The sequence below is a fragment of the Adiantum capillus-veneris genome, unplaced genomic scaffold (assembly GCF_014529385.1).
Source record: "Adiantum capillus-veneris isolate H3 unplaced genomic scaffold, ASM1452938v2 Hic_scaffold_33, whole genome shotgun sequence".
NCBI lineage: Eukaryota > Viridiplantae > Streptophyta > Polypodiopsida > Polypodiales > Pteridaceae > Adiantum > Adiantum capillus-veneris.
This window is the reverse complement of record NW_028221440.1, coordinates 2,119,898-2,139,038: the sequence shown is the minus strand read 5'-3', so window position 1 is coordinate 2,139,038 and position 19,141 is coordinate 2,119,898. Positions and strand designations below refer to the sequence as shown.

Here is a 19,141-nt window from a genome sequence, read left to right as displayed (position 1 = left end):
GGAAATGATGCAAGGCGGGGGAATAAATTGGAGAGCTGTGCGATATTCAGCAAGTGTTAGCGACTTCAAAGAGTAGGCTAGAGGGCGAGGGCGTCATGGCTGAGTTTAGCAAGATGTTTCCCGCCTTGATTACAATTGGAGATAGGATAGAGACAGAAATGAAATAAAATTTTATATTAAACGACCTATGACATTCAATCCTTGTGGAATGAATCCAATGTTTGGGTACAAAAATAAAATGAAGGATAGTGAAAGACTAAAATTATCACACTAAAATCATCATCATCCTCGTCAATGTTCGAGGATGCCCCACATCGGGCGTCGTCCAAGGAAGAAGTATTGCATCGGTCATCGAAGAGCTTCGTGAATCTCAGCCTCTGTACATAGTCATACTAGGTGTCTCCCATATTGTGCTATAATAGTATTGATCCTCTAATGGAGCCTCCATGAGGCATGCTCATATGGCTATTGAGTCCTTGCTCTAAAGAAGTGAGTGATCTCCTTCTGTGAATGTCTCCCTCTGTCTGGTCTCCTCAAGCGACTCTCCCAAAGTCTACGCAAGTCTAGCAAAAACAACCCGAGGCATCTTTGATCCTGATATCTCATAACTCTAGCCAGCGCTCCAATTCCCTCTTTGAGTAGACAGTGAAAGCAGCCTCGTATCTCATAGTATATCGGACAATGACAAATGTTATGTAACTATATATACATCTAGGAAGCCTCCCTAGAACTTTGCTCCCAATCAAAGAGCACAAAATTCAGCATACAAAATTCAGCAATGCTCAAGAAACAAACCTTCCCCTCGAATCTCAAATCATGGATTTCTTCTCTTGCTCACAATTGGCTCTAATTGGATGTAGTGATGTATGTCAATTGCCTCACATTGGAGCTTCTCACACTATGTCCAAATTTATCACGTTCAATTGGCCCAAAATTATCATATTGAGTGCCATTGGACCCAACCTCCTTGGATATTAAAATCATTTGTATATATATATAAGCTTTTTGCTATCAGCCCATCACCACCCACCAATTGCACTATAGCCTCCCATCCATGTTCACATATGAGGAGATGAGGACTCTATCAAAATCATAGGATTTGCTCACAAGTTTTCTATCTAGAATGTCATCTTTTGGACAAGATGCATTGTAGGATATCCTCTAAAGGGGCTAGAAGGAAGGTGCACAATGTCTCTCATTTATGTAAATAAAATGATTTGTAGCAAGGCAATGGAATAAATCTAATCTTAAGAAGCAATCTCAGATGTGGTCTCTTCGAATGTCAGATGTGGTCTCTCTGAATATTTGATTACAAGATTTGACCAAAAGGGAAAATCATGTTGTTACATGGTCACATGCTAATTACCATATGCTGATTGGAATGCTAGCTAAACTAGAGATGGTACATACCAATGTGTTGTGACATAGGCCAAAGGCCACATATCCACCACATGTGACACCATACGTTAAACCTTTTCTTAATACCTTGGACTCAAAAAACACTAGCAAGATTTTGGCCCACAATTGATATTTGCTAGACAAGTCAAACATGGAGGAGAATAGAATGATGAGGTCTTGAAAGTCTATTCTAGTCCATTGCTAAAAGCCTCTGCTAAGAAGAAGGATTTGTACAAAGTTAGTAGGATACACTCATAAAATTAGTGGGTTACTAAAGCACGACCCGGGAGCACGACACATATTGAGCATCCTCGGGGTCAATATGTATGCAAAGTGACAGTTTCTTGCCAGAGTAGGACACGTATTTGACCATCATTGGTGAATTTGTACCCAATTAGATGATGTTGACTTATCAAAGCACAGAAGTTGTTGATTAGATTTTAGTCTCATTTTCCATGTTGTGTACTACATCTTGATTCGAGATGTCATCTCTTGGCAGCATTTTGAATGCATATGCACTATGTAAGAGGTTGACATAGCTAAAATATACATGGTGAGATGAATAATCAGCACACCAAGTGTTTGATGTGTGGTATGCCTTAAAGGGCATCTCTTGGATTGTCCATATACTTGAAAGTGTCTCAATTGCTGTCTCTTGGACTATGGTTACCTTTGAGAGCACAACAAGTTGTTGATGAAATTCTAATCCCAAATGTCATCTCTTGACATGTATGCAAGTGTGGTTTACTTTTGAGATTCCAAAAATTTGTTAATTGGTTGAGAAAGATGTATATTTCAAGCACTTATTGGTCAATATGTATGCCTAGTGCGGTTCCATTCTAAGAAGGACATGTCCAACATAGACAAAGAAGCTTTTGGTTGTTTTTGTTAGATACAAATCAGATTCAAGCATCTTGGCTTGCATATTCAAGGCTAGTGGCATTATGCAAAAAGATAATATGGTGAATATATACAATGTGAACTTATTAGTCGAGGATGATTAAAAAAAAATGATACGCTTGGCAATCTTCCTATTCAAACTTGACTACATAGTATGTCCAAGTGGCAAAGGACAAAGAAGGTCTAGGTTGTTTTTCTCGGATGCAAAGAGAGGACCTCTTAGTAGATTCAACATCTTGACTTGCATCTTCAAATTAGGGAAGTGGCATTATGTGAAAAGTTGATATGGTGGACATATGCAGGGTGAGATTATTAGTCGAGGATGAATCACGATCCAAAAAAGATAGAATGCTTGCCAATGTTCAATTGAAACATAAAGATTCGAGGAGAATCTTCATCAAAAATTAGTTGAGTTTTGTGGTTTCGACCTTAGTGCTACTCGGTATGAAAGGGATTTCAATATGGTTCGTAAATGGGTATGACATATATCCCTTGGACGTACAAAACATTATTGCTTTTGCACTTGTATTTTGTGCATGTTTATGGTTGATGCAGATTTCCACCATGGTAATAGTTATGTTACATGGGTTGGCCATGCAATATGTTTGTAAAATCATGATCAAAAGGGTGGAAAAATATTTTGCTAAAACATTTGGCCATACTATTGGTATGGGACAAGAATATGACCAAATCAGGTGATTCTTTGGTCCCCAAAAATTGTATTGGCCTAATGGCAGAAAGTGGACTTGTATTATGATTATTAACATAGGTCGTGTCGGCTTTCACACCTAGATGTTGTGTGGACAAAATCCCAGTACTTGAAATGGGCTCGGCAACAACAGCTTCCCCCAAAGCTTGTCGGATACCCGCAAGGTTGAGATGGACGCCTTGGTGGATGAGTTGTCCAGTTTGCTTGGCAAGAAATCTGGAAGAGATTATGCCAACCATGAGGTACCCTTCATACGGGAAGGGTGCTCTGGTAGGGGTCTAGAGTACATGAAGATCCTATTCGCCTAGAATTGGAAGAGATGGGTGTCCATGGGTTTGGACAAGAGGTGAAAGACTACAAGAAGTATTCTCTCCATTTTGGTGTCATTTCAACCTAAAATTCCTCAAGTTTTAAATATATAACATGTTCTAATTAAACGTTCATTGTCATGACAGGGGGTAACACCGCCACCATTACGCAAGGAACAATAGAGCAAAGATGCCTGGCACATTCCCCCCACTGTTGCAGTACATACGCGCACACACATACAAATATATATATATATATATATATATATATATATATATATATACACACACACACACACACACATATATGTATATGTATATATATATATACATACATACATATATATTACATATATGTATGTATGTGTATTTTTACACACATGCATACATATACATGTGTGTATAAATACACATACATACATATATGTAATATATATGTATGGTATGTATATATACACACACATATATATACATGTACATACATACACACACTATATACATATATGTGTGCGTGTATATATATATATATATATATATATATATATAGCAAAACTATGGCTCTCATACGATATGTAGCATCCCCAAACCTATAATTTGGGAAACATTTGATAGTCAGCCAAGGCTTAAGCTTTTGTACAAACACCTTCCCGACCCTTGTGGATGTAGTCAGGCTAATGCAAAGAAAATTCCTTGGCTCTATCTTGCAATGGAAGTGCAATAACGTAATAGCCTTCTCTTTGCCAATGAGATAATTATACAGATGGATGCAGGTTATTCTTTCCCAAAGTATATCAAGCCATACCAACGAAAAAAGAAATCACGCACAAGTTTTCAACCTTGTTTGTATATGAGAGATGCCCAGTTGCCATGCCAAGTTTAAATAGGTCAGCAAAAGGTTGCATGGGCTATTTTTGGTGAACAGGTCTTAGTTCACTATAGGGCAAGATGGACAAAAAGCTCAAGAATTGGAATGACTGCAATGAGAATGGTCAGCATGTGCCTCGGACCACACAATCCACTCCAAAGGCTCTCATTTACCATGGGGGAATAACTTCTATTTCTTGTAGTTTGGGCCCTCACTCATTTTTTAATTGCAACTCTGTTAATATCCAAATCGTGGCGGATGTGGAGCAGATGTTGGCTACAAGAAAGAGTACACTAGAGAGTGTGAAAAGCACACTAAATGCAGCCCAAGTGCAACTACAAGGGAAAAGTGAGAGCAAGTGGAAGATAGAGGGAACATCTTCAGCTCCATCATTGCTTCAAGAAAAACTGAGTGAGCTTCAAACACTGAAAGGCAAAATGGACGGAGGAGCATGTGGGGCATTTGATTCTAAGCTGATGGTAATTGATGCAAAGATCATTGATCTCTCAAGTGCATTGATAGCTCTAGGGGCTGATGCAAGCAACTCAAAGATTAGAGACGATGTTGATTGTATAGAGGTATGCAATGTAAAACTAAACCTTGCATTTAGGCTTTTAAGTGCAATGCAAGTACCGTGTGAACTTTGTAAGTGGTTCATAGAGTTTTGGATATTTACTTCACAAGTACAACTCTCAAGATTCAACACTTGACTCTGATTATGTTTTGCATGGTACTTTTCACAAGTCCCAATGGAGCCTTTTTTGTACTTAACAAGGCACAAGTAGATAGAACTACACAAACTCCACCATTTAACAAGGATTAAATATGTCATGGTACTTTATATAAGTACCAATGGATCCGTATGGATACTTCACAAAGCCTAGGGATGGTAGAGACGAGGTAAAACTCTCAGATTCCACCATGTGATTTTGATTATATACACCATGGTACTTTTTGTAGTTACCACAATGAGGCATTGTTGGTGCTTCGTAGAGCTTATAAATGGTAGCAAATAGGAAGAAATCTCAAAATACAATGTTTGACTGTGATTGAGTAGATCCTGGTACTTTTTGTAAGGACCAATGCAAGTTTATTGACCATTGGTTCACAAATCTTAGTGATGGTGGTGGAAATCACAAAGCCCTCCATTAGACTAGGATTAAAGGTACTTTGTGAAGATAAGTAATATGGTAGATTTTTATATGGTAGTTCAAATTCAAGGTACAACCAAGAGTATCCACATAGGCACTTTGTACATATTGTTGTATTACTTGGTAGAGTTTATAGTACCTATCGTAGGTACATTGACAAAATATCTACCTTTATCTTTCAAAGTACCTTTCATAGGTGGATACTTTGAAAGTACATATGCCCTATTTCCAAAGTAACATGCATGTGCTTGTACATTGTGTGAAAGTACATGTCTTTTTTCCCTAAGTACCATGCATGTGTTTGTACCATGGGAAAGTATATATGCCTTTGTTGAAAAGTGCCTTTCATATGTGCTTGATAAGTTCTTATGGTTGGTACTATGAGCTTGTCCATGGTACTCTCATAGGTACTTAAAGTATATCCTTGGTACTTTTTTGACATGGACTAATATTTACTTGTCAAGTGTGGTGCAGAAAGAACTACTTGACTGGCAGCATCAGAAGCTACATGTGCTGCTCAAGTCACATTTTGTGAGATCTTGCTGGATCAAGTGAAGAGAGGTGACTTAATGTTGCTACATCCGACAACTGGCAAGCATGGGAGTCAGCGCCGACAGGCCAAAGTGATTGTTCAAGGGGCATGTGTTGCATATAGTTTAGGTTTTGTGGCTTCCAAAATAGTGTGTGTATACACTTTCATGTGATGATGCATACCATGCGTTGTGTTTTGCTAGATGGGTTGGGTCAGAGAAAGAATGTGCCAACCCTTCCTGACAGCATAGTATTCCAGAATCGGTAAAGTCGATGCATGTGCATAATGGTTGGTTTTCTATTCTACATGTCTATCAATATTTATAGAGTTTGTTAAGAATGTAAGAAAATTTTTCTAATTATACAAGCTACAACTTTTGTGGTGTAGTTGTAGGTTCCAGTCATATGACATATGTGGCAACATTACCAGCTAAGGTGCCAAACTTGATTGTTGATCCAACTCTGGATGCCCACACCATAGACACAGACATGCAATTTGATGATTAATCAACTCCACGTGGCAGGGAAGGCTCATCCTTGGCAAGTGACAAAACTCTAGCTTACGAGGAAGGTTCGCATGTGGCAACTGACAAAACCCCAGCTGCTGAGGTGGAGACCAATCAACAGAGAGCAGGTGAACCAGAACTAGAGGAAACTGAACCAATGGAAGATGTTGATGTTAAGATGATAGATTTTGTAGCGTAAGAGGGGGTGGAAGTGGTGAAATGCATGGTTCACGGTGATGTAGATCTAGATCTCTTGTCCTCCTTAGTGATATGGTGAAGAAGTCAAGGAAGCAAAAGAAACATGCTCATGATAAGTTGTTTTGGCTATCCAGGACTTAGCTCCCTATAAGCATTGAATGATTTTTATTGATGTGTCTCTTTATGGTGCAGGTGGAAGGGCCAAAATATGGGAGCATTAGAGACAAACCGCTCAAAGCAGCAAAGTAACAAGACTGAGGAAGAGAATGATGGTGAGACATGTTTTACTCACGGCTTGTTCTGAAAAAGCATCTCAGCACGTAGAGGAAGTTTGTAGGATCAACCTCATTGATAGTTTTATCTCTATAGCTCATGGTCATGCTCATTAGCATGTAAGTCGCTTGGGTTTTGGTTTTAGGCGGAGATGGAAAATTGATGAGCGAGGAAGTTTCGAAGTTACCACCTCCTTCAAAGAAGTCCCCCAAAAAAGCACTCCCCTCCAACATCCCAGCATATTTTCCCACTCCCCAAAGCCTCGTGTTTGCAAGAAACTATGACATTGAAGACACTTCGTGTCTACACTCTCTTGTAATGATAGAATCTCTGATTCTTGCTTCTTGAATAGAAATGAGAATTTTATGTTGGCCTCCATTTCTCTATCTCTCAATTTATTGAAATTGTCACTCTTATTTTGGTTAAAAAGTGTTTAGTCTATCCCTTGAAGTATGTTAAACCCATGTCTTTAATAGAGAGACCAAAAGAAAAGCGGACTCTCAAATTTCCCATTGAAAAAATAATAATTATCATTCCAAAAACCATCACACATGGTTGCCATTTGATCTTGATGTGTGAATATTTCATTTGGAATCTCCTATAAAATTCAACATGTCCAATGAAAAGAAAATCTCATCAAAACTTTGAGGCTGTGAAGAGAAGGTTAAATTCATTGCAATTTGAACATTCTACCTAACATGGGACTTTTTAAACCTTTTGTTAGGTACTAAAGTACCTAAGCCACTATAAATGGTACTTTATGAAGTAGCACTTTTTGCAAAGTACCTAAGTCCTTGAAATTGGTAATCTAATAAGTACCACAGAGAGTACATTTAAAGTACCTATATACCTAGAGTTTGTTTTTTAAAAGTACATACTAGTGGTCGCATGCTAGCTTCTGCCTAATCTCAAGGTACTTTTGAAGCTTCCAAGTAGCCCAAGAGATCTATTAGTATGTATTGTCATAGTTGTAAAGGACCTATGAGTTTACAAAGGTGGTTTTAAACTACCATTAAATGTACATTCGTTGTCCAGGAGGACCCTAATAAAACTTATGAGTTTGCATTGGTGCTTTTGAGCACCAACCCCTTTGACATGGTAGTATTACTAGCATCTACATGTAGGTACTCTAGGTAATCTTCAATGTAATATATTTCTACAAGGTACATGTAGCAAAATTGGTAGTGTTGAAGTACCTAGTCTATGCACTTTGGCCCGATGCACTTTTCTTTTCCTTTATGTATACTTGAAGTACTTGTTTGACCTCATACTAGCTTCAACCCAGTGTGAAGGTATTCTTCATGGTTTTAAGTATTTCAGGGTATCCATGAGTATATATTGGTGGATGAAGAGTTTGTATATACTATACCTATGGTGCTTGCTATGGTGATATTAAAATATATTTGAGTTTTTATTGGTGCTCCATGAGTACAACAAGATTTTCTTTTGGAGCGTACACACCTCTGGGTTTTCACAGACTACATTATACATGATGTAATACTACCTAAATGCAACTACTAACTACACGCATGGTACCTATACTAGAGCATGCAAGAGAAAAAAATAATTCAAGCACTTATAAAGCATACCTGGTACTCGTCAAGCAAATGTGTTGAATGCTTTATGTAAGATTTTTGCCCTAGACGCTGATAGCCGTTTTTCGGCTCTCCATAATTACCATATTAAGTTACTCCACCCTACCAAATTCACCCAAACGCTATGGCTATCCCTACCATTTCACTGTACATAGGCGTGTGTGAGTTAGGGGGCTTTTCCCATATCTTCTTAAAAACCCTCAGCTAGCTAGTCATTGGGCTAGTTGAGCCAAAAAAATAAAAAAAATAAAAAAATAAAAGTATATTATGGCCTCTTTGTGTGTAAATATTTCATTGTATATATGGCCTAAATATAGGGATTTTTTTATAATTATTTTGGTATTTTATTTAAATATTTCTACTTAGGTGTGTGTTTTATTAAACCTATGTACACCTTCTTTCATCCTCTTATACCATAATTATATTTTTTGCCAATATGTACATACTCTAACCTCATATTTTTCCTTTATACAAATCACTCCCACATTTTCACCCTCACCCTCGTGAAAACAAAAAAATGATTTCTACTCATTGGTCACGTTTATTATATTATTTACTTGCATACCTTTTCCTCTTTCACCCAAAATAATTCAAAGAGGGACCATATCATATGATTCCAATATCTTTCCATATCCATAACTCCTCCATATTTTTATTATTATTTTTACTCATTATTCTAACACCATGTGCTCGTTGAGCTAAAGTCCATGAATAGTCCATACACTAGTCCCACCATGTATATATTTCTTTATTCACCAATAATCCTCATCCATGCATGGGTCAAGGGCAACTTGGATACTTTGTATTATGATATGACAAAGGAGGGGCTCACTCTTGGATGCATTGTACAAATTCAACAAAGGAGGGGGCCACTAAAAGACTTTTGCAAGCATAAAAAAAGGCTTTTTGGTGAGAATTTTGGCACCTATCTCCACTCCGAATTTGGAGCGGTGGTCAAGAGAGAAAATGTAGCCCACGCTCTGAATAATCACCTCAAATATTTTCATGATTTTTGGAGCAACCTCCGGTGAGATATGATTTTTTAAGTGGACCCCAGTCTGCCCACTTTTCTCACAAGTAGCCTATAGTCTTCTCTCACCTCTTTCCACACTTCTACAACACACACACACATTCCTCTCAATCCCTCACTCAAACTTGCACCTTCAATGGTTTCTCTCACCTTCTTCACCATTAACCTCCCCACTTACTTCCATAGCTCTCATATGAGCTCCACATGTACATACACCATCTCTATGCCTCTCTCTATTATCTCCAAAGTACAATTCCATCTTAACCCTATATATATACATAAATTCAGCATGTGTACCATGCTTAACCTCTGCATATCAAGAGATCTCATCAACGGAATTACCATTTTCATCACGATAATCAACCTTGGCGGCGGTGGCGTAAAGAAGGGAAGACGAAGAAGAAGATCGATAGTCATTTTGAGAACCTACACAAGTAAGTCCAAAACTCCTTCAAGCTTCACCATCACAAGGATTTGCTCACTTCATTCAACCATCTTACTTCAACCAACCACCTCATTCTACCCATTGTAAATGTAACATTAACTTTCTAGTGATTACTAACACTAACCACTAACATACTAACACAAAATAGCATTGACCTAACCATAAAAGACACCTCACCTCAAAACATGTACAAAGTAACTCTCTCTCTCTCTCTCTCCCTTTCTCTCTCCTTTCCTTAAAACTCTACTTTCACCGTATTCACCATCAATAATGCTCTCTTTTGAGCCCACACCCATGACTCAAGCAGACAAAGAAGGCCCGCAATGTTTTGATATTCAAAAAAATCATAATCCTGATTTGTTAGCTTGTAAATTAGGATTTCCAATAATCTTTATGAGGGGTCTCTAACCTATAAATAGGCCCCTCTCCTTCTTGTAAAACAACCTCCAACATCTCACATAACACCCCAACACTCTATGCGTGAGGAGAGACTTAGGTGTAGCAACCACTCGTGAGTTTCACTCATGGTGTGAGAGAAGCCTTCAAGCTACACATTGCAAGTGAGAGAGCGTGAGTTCCACAAATCTCAAAACCACTATTGTATATGCTCCTTCATCATCAATAAATTGAGGTTTGGTGCATCAAAGGCGTGATTCGATGTTCAAATATTCGTCCTTCCATTTGTGCAATACGGTTTGGTGAATTCAAGGTGACTTGTGTATTTTGAGTTTTTATCGGTTGATCTTGATTTTAGGAAGTGTTTTAGTGTGTTTTTCATTGCCAATTTTGTGTCCATTGTAAGAGGGTATTGTGTTGAGAGGTCTCCCACACCCTAAGACAGTGTGTGTGTGTGTGTTTTGGCAATGTTTAGCAATCACTAAGCATTGAGTGAGTTTTGTACAAGTTCTACGATAGCATCATAACAAAACATCTCCATTTGCAAGTCACAAATAAGGTATTACGCAAGATCCTTTCCTCTCTCTCTTCCCTTTGCTGTAGCTCTCTCTGGTCCATTTCATGTGTGTCTTGGTGTGAGGTTGCTTGTGTGTGTTTTGTGGTGCATCTTCTTGGTTGTGCCAAAATCTCTCTTGCGTCCTAGTTCGCATACCATAACTAGGTGGTGCCCCCATCTTGTTTGGGTTTGGCTGTGGGTTTGTTGTTTTGTTGCGCTTGTGGTTGCCCCAGCCCCAATTGAGCAGCACGAGAGCCTTGAGGGGTGTTTAGAGGCTGCCTCTCTTGTTGCCTGCCCCGGACCGCCTCAATTTTGGTGCCCCCACTGAGGAGTGATTGTGTGCTTAGTGTTGTTGTATTCCATGAATGCTTGAATTTCAGCATAATCAAGTAGATTTCATGAATCATGAAAACATGTATGACCGAGTTTAATTTCAAGGAAAAAAATCTAGAATATGGTTCGGATTATGCATAACATAAAAAAGGAAAAAAACATTTTCACATAAAAGTCTAGAATTCATGTTGAAAGACCTTTTGTAGTTAGTTGTTGATTGTCTGGAACTAATCTTTGTGTGATTCTAGCATTGAGAGACTATGACACGCTATACCTTTGATGATATCCCAATCTTCTTTGGAAATCCAGAAGAAGATGTTGATGATTTTCTTGTTGATTTTAATATGGTTTGTCATATCCTTGGTAAAAAGGATGACATTGAAAAAGAGGATTTTCTATTGCTATGCCTTAGAGGCAACGCTGAGCAATGGTTTTGGAGTATGTCTTCTCAGATTGAAGATGGATATACCCACATTTCCAAAGCTTTGAAGGCCAGATTCTCTAAAGTTCCAACAACGGAGAAAGCATGGGCTTCACTACGGAGACTTCAACAACATGGTGAAGACTACTACGCTTATGAGGATATTTTTTCTCGTCAATGGGAAGGATGTGGATTTAGTTCTACATTTCCAGATTATGTAAAAATGGATCAATTTATTTCGGGTTTGTCTCCTTTCCTAAAGACTAAGGTTACTTGTAGTGGACCCTCTACCTTTGAAGAAGCGGTCACTATTGCCCGAAGGAAGTTTCACAAGTACTTCTACATCAAAAATGGTTTCCATCATGCTGGAAGAACCAACCATCATGAAAGTGTTTCTATCAAGGAGTCATCTCCTTTGCCATACTTGTCTCCTTCTACTCCGACAAATGTTGAAGAAGTTACTTACATGCCAACTGATTATTCAAGTGCTAAAGTGTGTGGCCAAGATTCAAATGTGGAATCTCTTTCTTCTACCTTTATCACAAGCATGCAAAAATCGACACAAGATATCTCAAATGGCATTGATGATTCAATAATGGATACATCCAACCTTTTGGCGGAGGATCAATTTCTGGTCCGAACAGACGAAGCTTTTGTGCAACATGACTCTATGGAGAATGAAGACCTTGAAGGTAACCTTGATCTTATGGAATGTTCTAAGAGTGTATCTTGTCTAAAAGAAGAGAGTGAAGAAGAAGATGAAATCATAGGTGGAGAGATCATAGACCACATTGATCATAAAGAGATGATTGTGTACATGAAATGCCAACTCCAAAACAAAGTAGAAGAGTGTGAGTTGAATCCATGTGAGGATAATTTTGAAGAAGTGTTTGAGGATGTTGAAAAGCATTGGTATGACCCATGTATGTTAAGCATGGAGGAACCTATCATGCAAGAAGCCAAAGTTTTCACAAAATCAAACAGTAATCCATCAACCTTTGAGGTGGTACGATGTGAGGAGTTACAACCTTGCCAAAGGGGGGGCTTAGAAGGGGATGAAGAACATGGGAGAGTAGTAAAAGATAAAATCATAAAAGAAAACTATCAGAAGGGTATCATTCTCTCCAATGGTGTTTTAGTGGGTGGCTCTTCATTCATGGGACAATCTCTTAGCAAGAAAATCCAAGCTTCTAAAGCCCCAATCATCTTCATATTGGGTTTCACCTCTTCAAGGTCAACTTCTCCTCTCTTCACATATACCTTTCATCGGGGACACCATACCTTCTTAAGTGGAAGAGGACACGAATACTTGGTGATGAACGGATGTTTCCAAACCTTCTTCATTTGGTTCTTTGGTGTATGGAGGTCACACATTGTGATGCTTCTGGTCTTCATCATAGATGAAAAACTTGTTGATTGCTACATGTGGATATTTCATCAATCAGTAACAAAATCTATTCTCTTCCAATGTGTTGGAGGCAATAGAAACCTTCCTCTGTTATCTACCTATGTGGTAAACTATTTGCAATACCTTCCAATAGCAGCTGGAAGCATGGATCAAGCTTTCCTAAATCATGAAGGCCATATAATTTTTGACTTGGTGAGCCTACACAGGTTGAATGAATTTTATGAGCTACACTTCAGGAATTCGCTCATACAAGCTCTTGAAGATCGTAGCAGATACATCAACTTTATACAGGAGGAAGAGCAACCAATCTTTTATATCACATTCATAGTGATAGATGCAATGATGGACAACAGTAAAATCTACAAGTTTCTTCAACCGAAGTTAGTAAGTGATTCCATACCATACATCTCACTTTGGGAAAGATATTTCAAGATCTTTGATCCTGGGGGGTGCTTATGGAAACTTTCTCAATGGAGGAGGTTTACTTAGTCACTTGATTACATCGTGCTATTGGTTATGAGAGCCTTTCATATCACACAAGGTTTCTAATCATACAACAAAGGTTCTTCAAAGATGAGAGCAGACAAAGACAGACGTTACACACTCTACATGTTGTATGATCGGATAAATGGTACATGAATGTACCATTATAAGGGTGGGGCTAATGATAGCCGTTTTTCGGCTCTCCATAATTACCATAGTAAGTTACTCCACCCTACCAAATTCACCCAAACGCTATGGCTATCCCTACCATTTCACTGTACATAGGCGTGTGTGAGTTAGGGGACTTTCCCATATCTTCTTAAAAACCCTCAGCTAGCTAGTCACTGGGCTAGTTGAGCCAAAAAAATATAAAAAATAAAAAAAAAAAGTATATTGTGGCCTCTTTGTGTGTAAATATTTCATTGTATATATGGCCTAAATATAGGGATTTTTTATAATTATTTTGGTATTTTATTTAATATTTCTACTTAGGTGTGTGTTTTATTAAACCTATGTACACCTTCTTTCATCCTCTTATACCATAATTATATTTTTGCCAATATGTACATACTCTAACCTCATATTTTTCCTTTATACAAATCACTCCCACATTTTCACCCTCACCCTCGTGAAAACAAAAAAATGATTTCTACTCATTGGTCACGTTTATTATATTATTTACTTGCATACCTTTTCCTCTTTCACCCAAAATAATTCAAAGAGGGACCATATCATATGATTCCAATATCTTTCCATATCCATAACTCCTCCATATTTTTATTATTATTTTTACTCATTATTCTAACACCATGTGCTCGTTGAGCTAAAGTCCATGAATAGTCCATACACTAGTCCCACCATGTATATATTTCTTTATTCACCAATAATCCTCATCCATGCATGGGTCAAGGGCAACTTGGATGCTTTGTATTATGATATGACAAAGGAGGGGTTCACTCTTGGATGCATTGTACAAATTCAACAAAGGAGGGGGCCACTAAAAGACTTTTGCAAGCATAAAAAAAGGCTTTTTGATGAGAATTTTGGCACCTATCTCCACTCCGAATTTGGAGCGGTGGTCAAGAGAGAAAATATAGCCCACGCCCTGAATAATCACCTCAAAATTTTTTCATGATTTTTGGAGCAACCTCCGGTGAGATATGATTTTTCAAGTGGACCCCAGTCTGCCCACTTTTCTCACAAGTAGCCTATAGTCTTCTCTCACCTCTTTCCACACTTCTACACACACACACACACATTCCTCTCAATCCCTCACTCAAACTTGCACCTTCAATGGTTTCTCTCACCTTCTTCACCATTAACCTCCCCACTTACTTCCATAGCTCTCATATGAGCTCCACATGTACATACACCACTTCTATGCCTCTCTCTATTATCTCCAAAGTACAATTCCATCTTAACCCTATATATATACATAAATTCAGCATGTTTACCATGCTTAACCTCTGCAAATCAAGAGATCTCATCAACGGAATTACCATTTTCATCATGATAATCAACCTTGGGGGCGGTGGCGTAAAGAAGGGAAGACGAAGAAGAAGATCGATAGTCATTTTGAGAACCTACACAAGTAAGTCCAAAACTCCTTCAAGCTTCACCATCACAAGGATTTTCTCACTTCATTCAACCATCTTACTTCAACCAACCACCTCATTCTACCCATTGTAAATGTAACATTAACTTTCTAGTGATTACTAACACTAACCACTAACATACTAACACAAAATAGCATTGACCTAACCATAAAAGACACCTCACCTCAAGACATGTACAAAGTAACTCTCTCTCTCTCTCTCCCTTTCTCTCTCCTTTTCCTTAAAACTCTACTTTCACCATATTCACCATCAATAATGCTCTCTTTTGAGCCCACACCCATGACTCAAGCAGACAAAGAAGGCCCGCAATGTTTTGATATTCAAAAAAATCATAATCCTGATTTCTTAGCTTGTAAATTAGGATTTCCAATAATCTTTATGAGGGGTCTCTAACCTATAAATAGGCCCCTCTCCTTCTTGTAAAACAACCTCCAACATCTCACATAACACCCCAACACTCTATGCGTGAGGAGAGACTTAGGTGTAGCAACCACTCGTGAGCTTCACTCATGGTGTGAGAGAAGCCTTCAAGCTACACATTGCAAGTGAGAGAGCGTGAGTTCCACAAATCTCAAAACCACTATTGTATATGCTCCTTCATCATCAATAAATTGAGGTTTGGTGCATCAAAGGCGTGATTCGATGTTCAAATATTCGTCCTTCCATTTGTGCAATACGGTTTGGTGAATTCAAGGTGACTTCTGTATTTTGAGTTTTTATCGGTTGATCTTGATTTTAGGAAGTGTTTTAGTGTGTTTTTCATTGCCAATTTTGTGTCCATTGTAAGAGGGTATTGTGGTGAGAGGTCTCCCACACCCTAAGACAGTGTGTGTGTGTGTGTGTTTTGGCAATGTTTAGCAATCACTAAGCATTGAGTGAGTTTTGTACAAGTTCTACGATAGCATCATAACAAAACATCTCCATTTGCAAGTCACAAATAAGGTATTACGCAAGATCCTTTCCTCTCTCTCTTCCCTTTGCTGTAGCTCTCTCTTGTCCATTTCATGTGTGTCTTGGTGTGAGGTTGCTTGTGTGTGTTGTGTGGTGCATCTTCTTGGTTGTGCCAAAATCTCTCTTGCGTCCTAGTTCGCATACCATAACTAGGTGGTACCCCCATCTTGTTTGGGTTTGGCTGTGGGTTTGTTGTTTTGTTGTGCTTGTGGTTGCCCCAGCCCCAATTGAGCAGCACGGGAGCCTTGAGGGGTGTTTAGAGGTCGCCTCTCTTGTTGCCTGCCCGGACCGCCTCAATTTTGGTGCCCCCACTGAGGAGCGGTGTGTGTGCTTGTGTTTGTTGTATCATTGAATTTGAGCATAATTCATGATTAATAAGTGGATGCAGGTTACAAAAGTACCTTTTAATTAAAACAAATCGAAGTTAGAATAATTATGCATAACATGAGCGAAAGGAAAAAAACATGCTATCCATAGCACGTTGAAAGATGAAGCCAAACTGAGGGTTATTGTAGCGGATGGAATAATCCAACCGTTAGGGAATGTTCGTGACAATGACAAAGGTCCCAGTTGTCCTCCAATCACTTCAATCCAACGAAACCTTATCCTTCTTGGCTAGGTGGTATGGTTGTCCAAAAGGGATCCTTCAACTTCTGATTGGTTCCTTGACACGCACTAGTGGACACAGGAGCACATAGCCAGTGTTCATCAATTACTGACATTCTTGAGAATGGCCACAGATCCTTTAGCACCAAATTGATCAGCTCAAGGTGCCAATCAAGGGACAATGCTCAGCTTGAGGTCAAGACAATTTATCAATCAATGTCAATGGTCACAAACTTCCCTCATTCAATGGAAGATTACCGATCTTAATGAAGCAATGATTCTTGGAGTACTTGGATGCCTATACAAAGAAACACCAAATTGTTAGGATGACACCTTTACAATCAAATTCAATGGACACATCCTTACACGATCCATTTGATAAGTGATCACTACTCCATTAGCATAAGTAGATCACTTTTGGGTATTCAACATCTTTTAGTAAAACCTTAACCTACATTGTCGTGTTCAACAAGGCAATTAGAAAGGTTTGGGTCAAGAAGTCCATGATGCAATTCAAATCAAAGAAAAAAAATATGGATTCTCAAAAGCAATTTTACCAAATTCAAACCCGCTAATTGGACTTATTCTTCAAAACACAACGATGCTCCTCCAAACAACACAAAACTTATCGTGTCCAACCAGTTACTTCTCATTGGATATCAAAACCACTCCAACCCATCCACAAGCAACCACAACAACCATCATTGTAATGGAGACCAAAACAACATTGACAACCAAATGGATCAAGTTTCCATGATGCCCATTAACCAATAAAACCAAATGTGAGAGATTCATCAAGTCCAATGAAGCAATAGAGTCTTGACACTTCTATGGGCTTTTATAGGTTTGTAATGGGGGAGTAGAATCACTTCTATAGATGCAAAGAGAACAACGTTAGGGAACCGATAGAGACAGTAAGAATCTTATGTGTTCATATATACAAGCACTCAAGGAGGGCAAGTCTTGATGGTAGATAAGTTGGATGAGAATACAAACCTATCGATCCAATTAAGTGGAAGTGTGCATCTATGGGGTACTCAAATTAACATGCTTTATACAAAACCAAGTTCAGCACACCAGGGATATCAAGAGCCAAATCCACAAAGATTTGAACACAAAATGTGAGAAGAAAAGGATTCCATGAGTCTCTAGGACATACAATGTTTTGGCATTGAATCTACAAGACCCAAGCAGAAACAAAAATCTAGAACTCTAGCTAAAGAAAGTGCAGTTCCTAATGCATGGAACCAAATAGGGAGTTTATATCTATATAGGAGGTCATTTTAATGGCCTCAAGAGGACCACAATTCAAAGATAGAAATCCAGAAAGAGGTTAGAGAGGATTCCACCATGAGTTTATATCTATATAGGAGGTCAATTTTAATGGCCTCAAGAGGACCACAATTCAAAGATAGAGATCCAAAAGGAGTGTTAGAGAGGATTCCACCAGGATTTCTCCAAGAGAACAAGAAGTAGGAGATATGTCTTCAAACAAACCCAAGGATACTAAGATATATTGTTGAAACATGACCAATGAGACCATCATAGGTATCAAAGGTTTGTCAACAAAAAATATGGTGGGTCAAGGGATCCTCATGTCCACGTATCTCTTTTAAGCAAGTCTTGAGAAAAATATAAGTGCATAATTTTATTGAAATCGGGTTTACAAGGACACACAACTAGGAAACGATGAAGAATCTCATGGCACATAGAAGAGATTATATTTCTTACTATGCAAATAGAAAATATAAGATAGTCCTAGAGTAATGAGTATATATACAATGTGCGGGGGCGGGGGGGGGGGGGGGGGGGGGGGGGGGGGGCAACCCTCCTAGTGAGGAAAAAAGTGCCCAAGTGGGTTCATAGAATTGTACATGGTCACAAATCCCCAAGAGTGATGTGGTGAATGAGAGCTAACATATAGTGTGAAAGGGTAGCTCTGTGCCCTAAAGACATGATCAATCCACGAAGGGAAGCAAGCCCAAAGATTTGCAGAAAGCTTCAGACTTCTATTGAGGCAATGCCTTTGTAAAAAAATCTATAAGGTTGTCTTGTATTGTCACATAAGCCAAGCTAATCTCAATTTCTGAGAGTCTTTCCTTGACATAGTGATAATGCACCTCAATGTGCTTCATGTGAGCATGAAAATCTAAGGTCCTTGCCATTTCCAATGTGCTTTGACTGTTAGTGTAGATTATGTTGGTAGTGTCCTATCCAACACCCAAATCATCCATAAGGTGTCTGAGCCATACAGACTCAATTTTAGATCTAAAGGCTACCCCCTATACTCAACCTCACAACTAGAAGTGGCCATAGTAGGTTGGTTCTTTGTCAACCATGATATACATAAACTATAGAGCATGAAAAAAAGACCATTTGTGGACACTCATTTATCAAAAAAACCAACCCAATCTGAGTCTAAAAAAGCATATATATTCGGAGGCAATGATCCCCTTTGGGAT

At 38.6% G+C, this 19,141-nt stretch overlaps 1 pseudogene; it reads left to right on the top strand.

Moving 5' to 3' along the window:
- Nucleotides 1–4,260: 4,260 nt before the first annotated feature.
- Nucleotides 4,261–19,141, top strand: part of LOC147416981 (uncharacterized) — a 51,742-nt pseudogene continuing 36,861 nt past the window's right edge.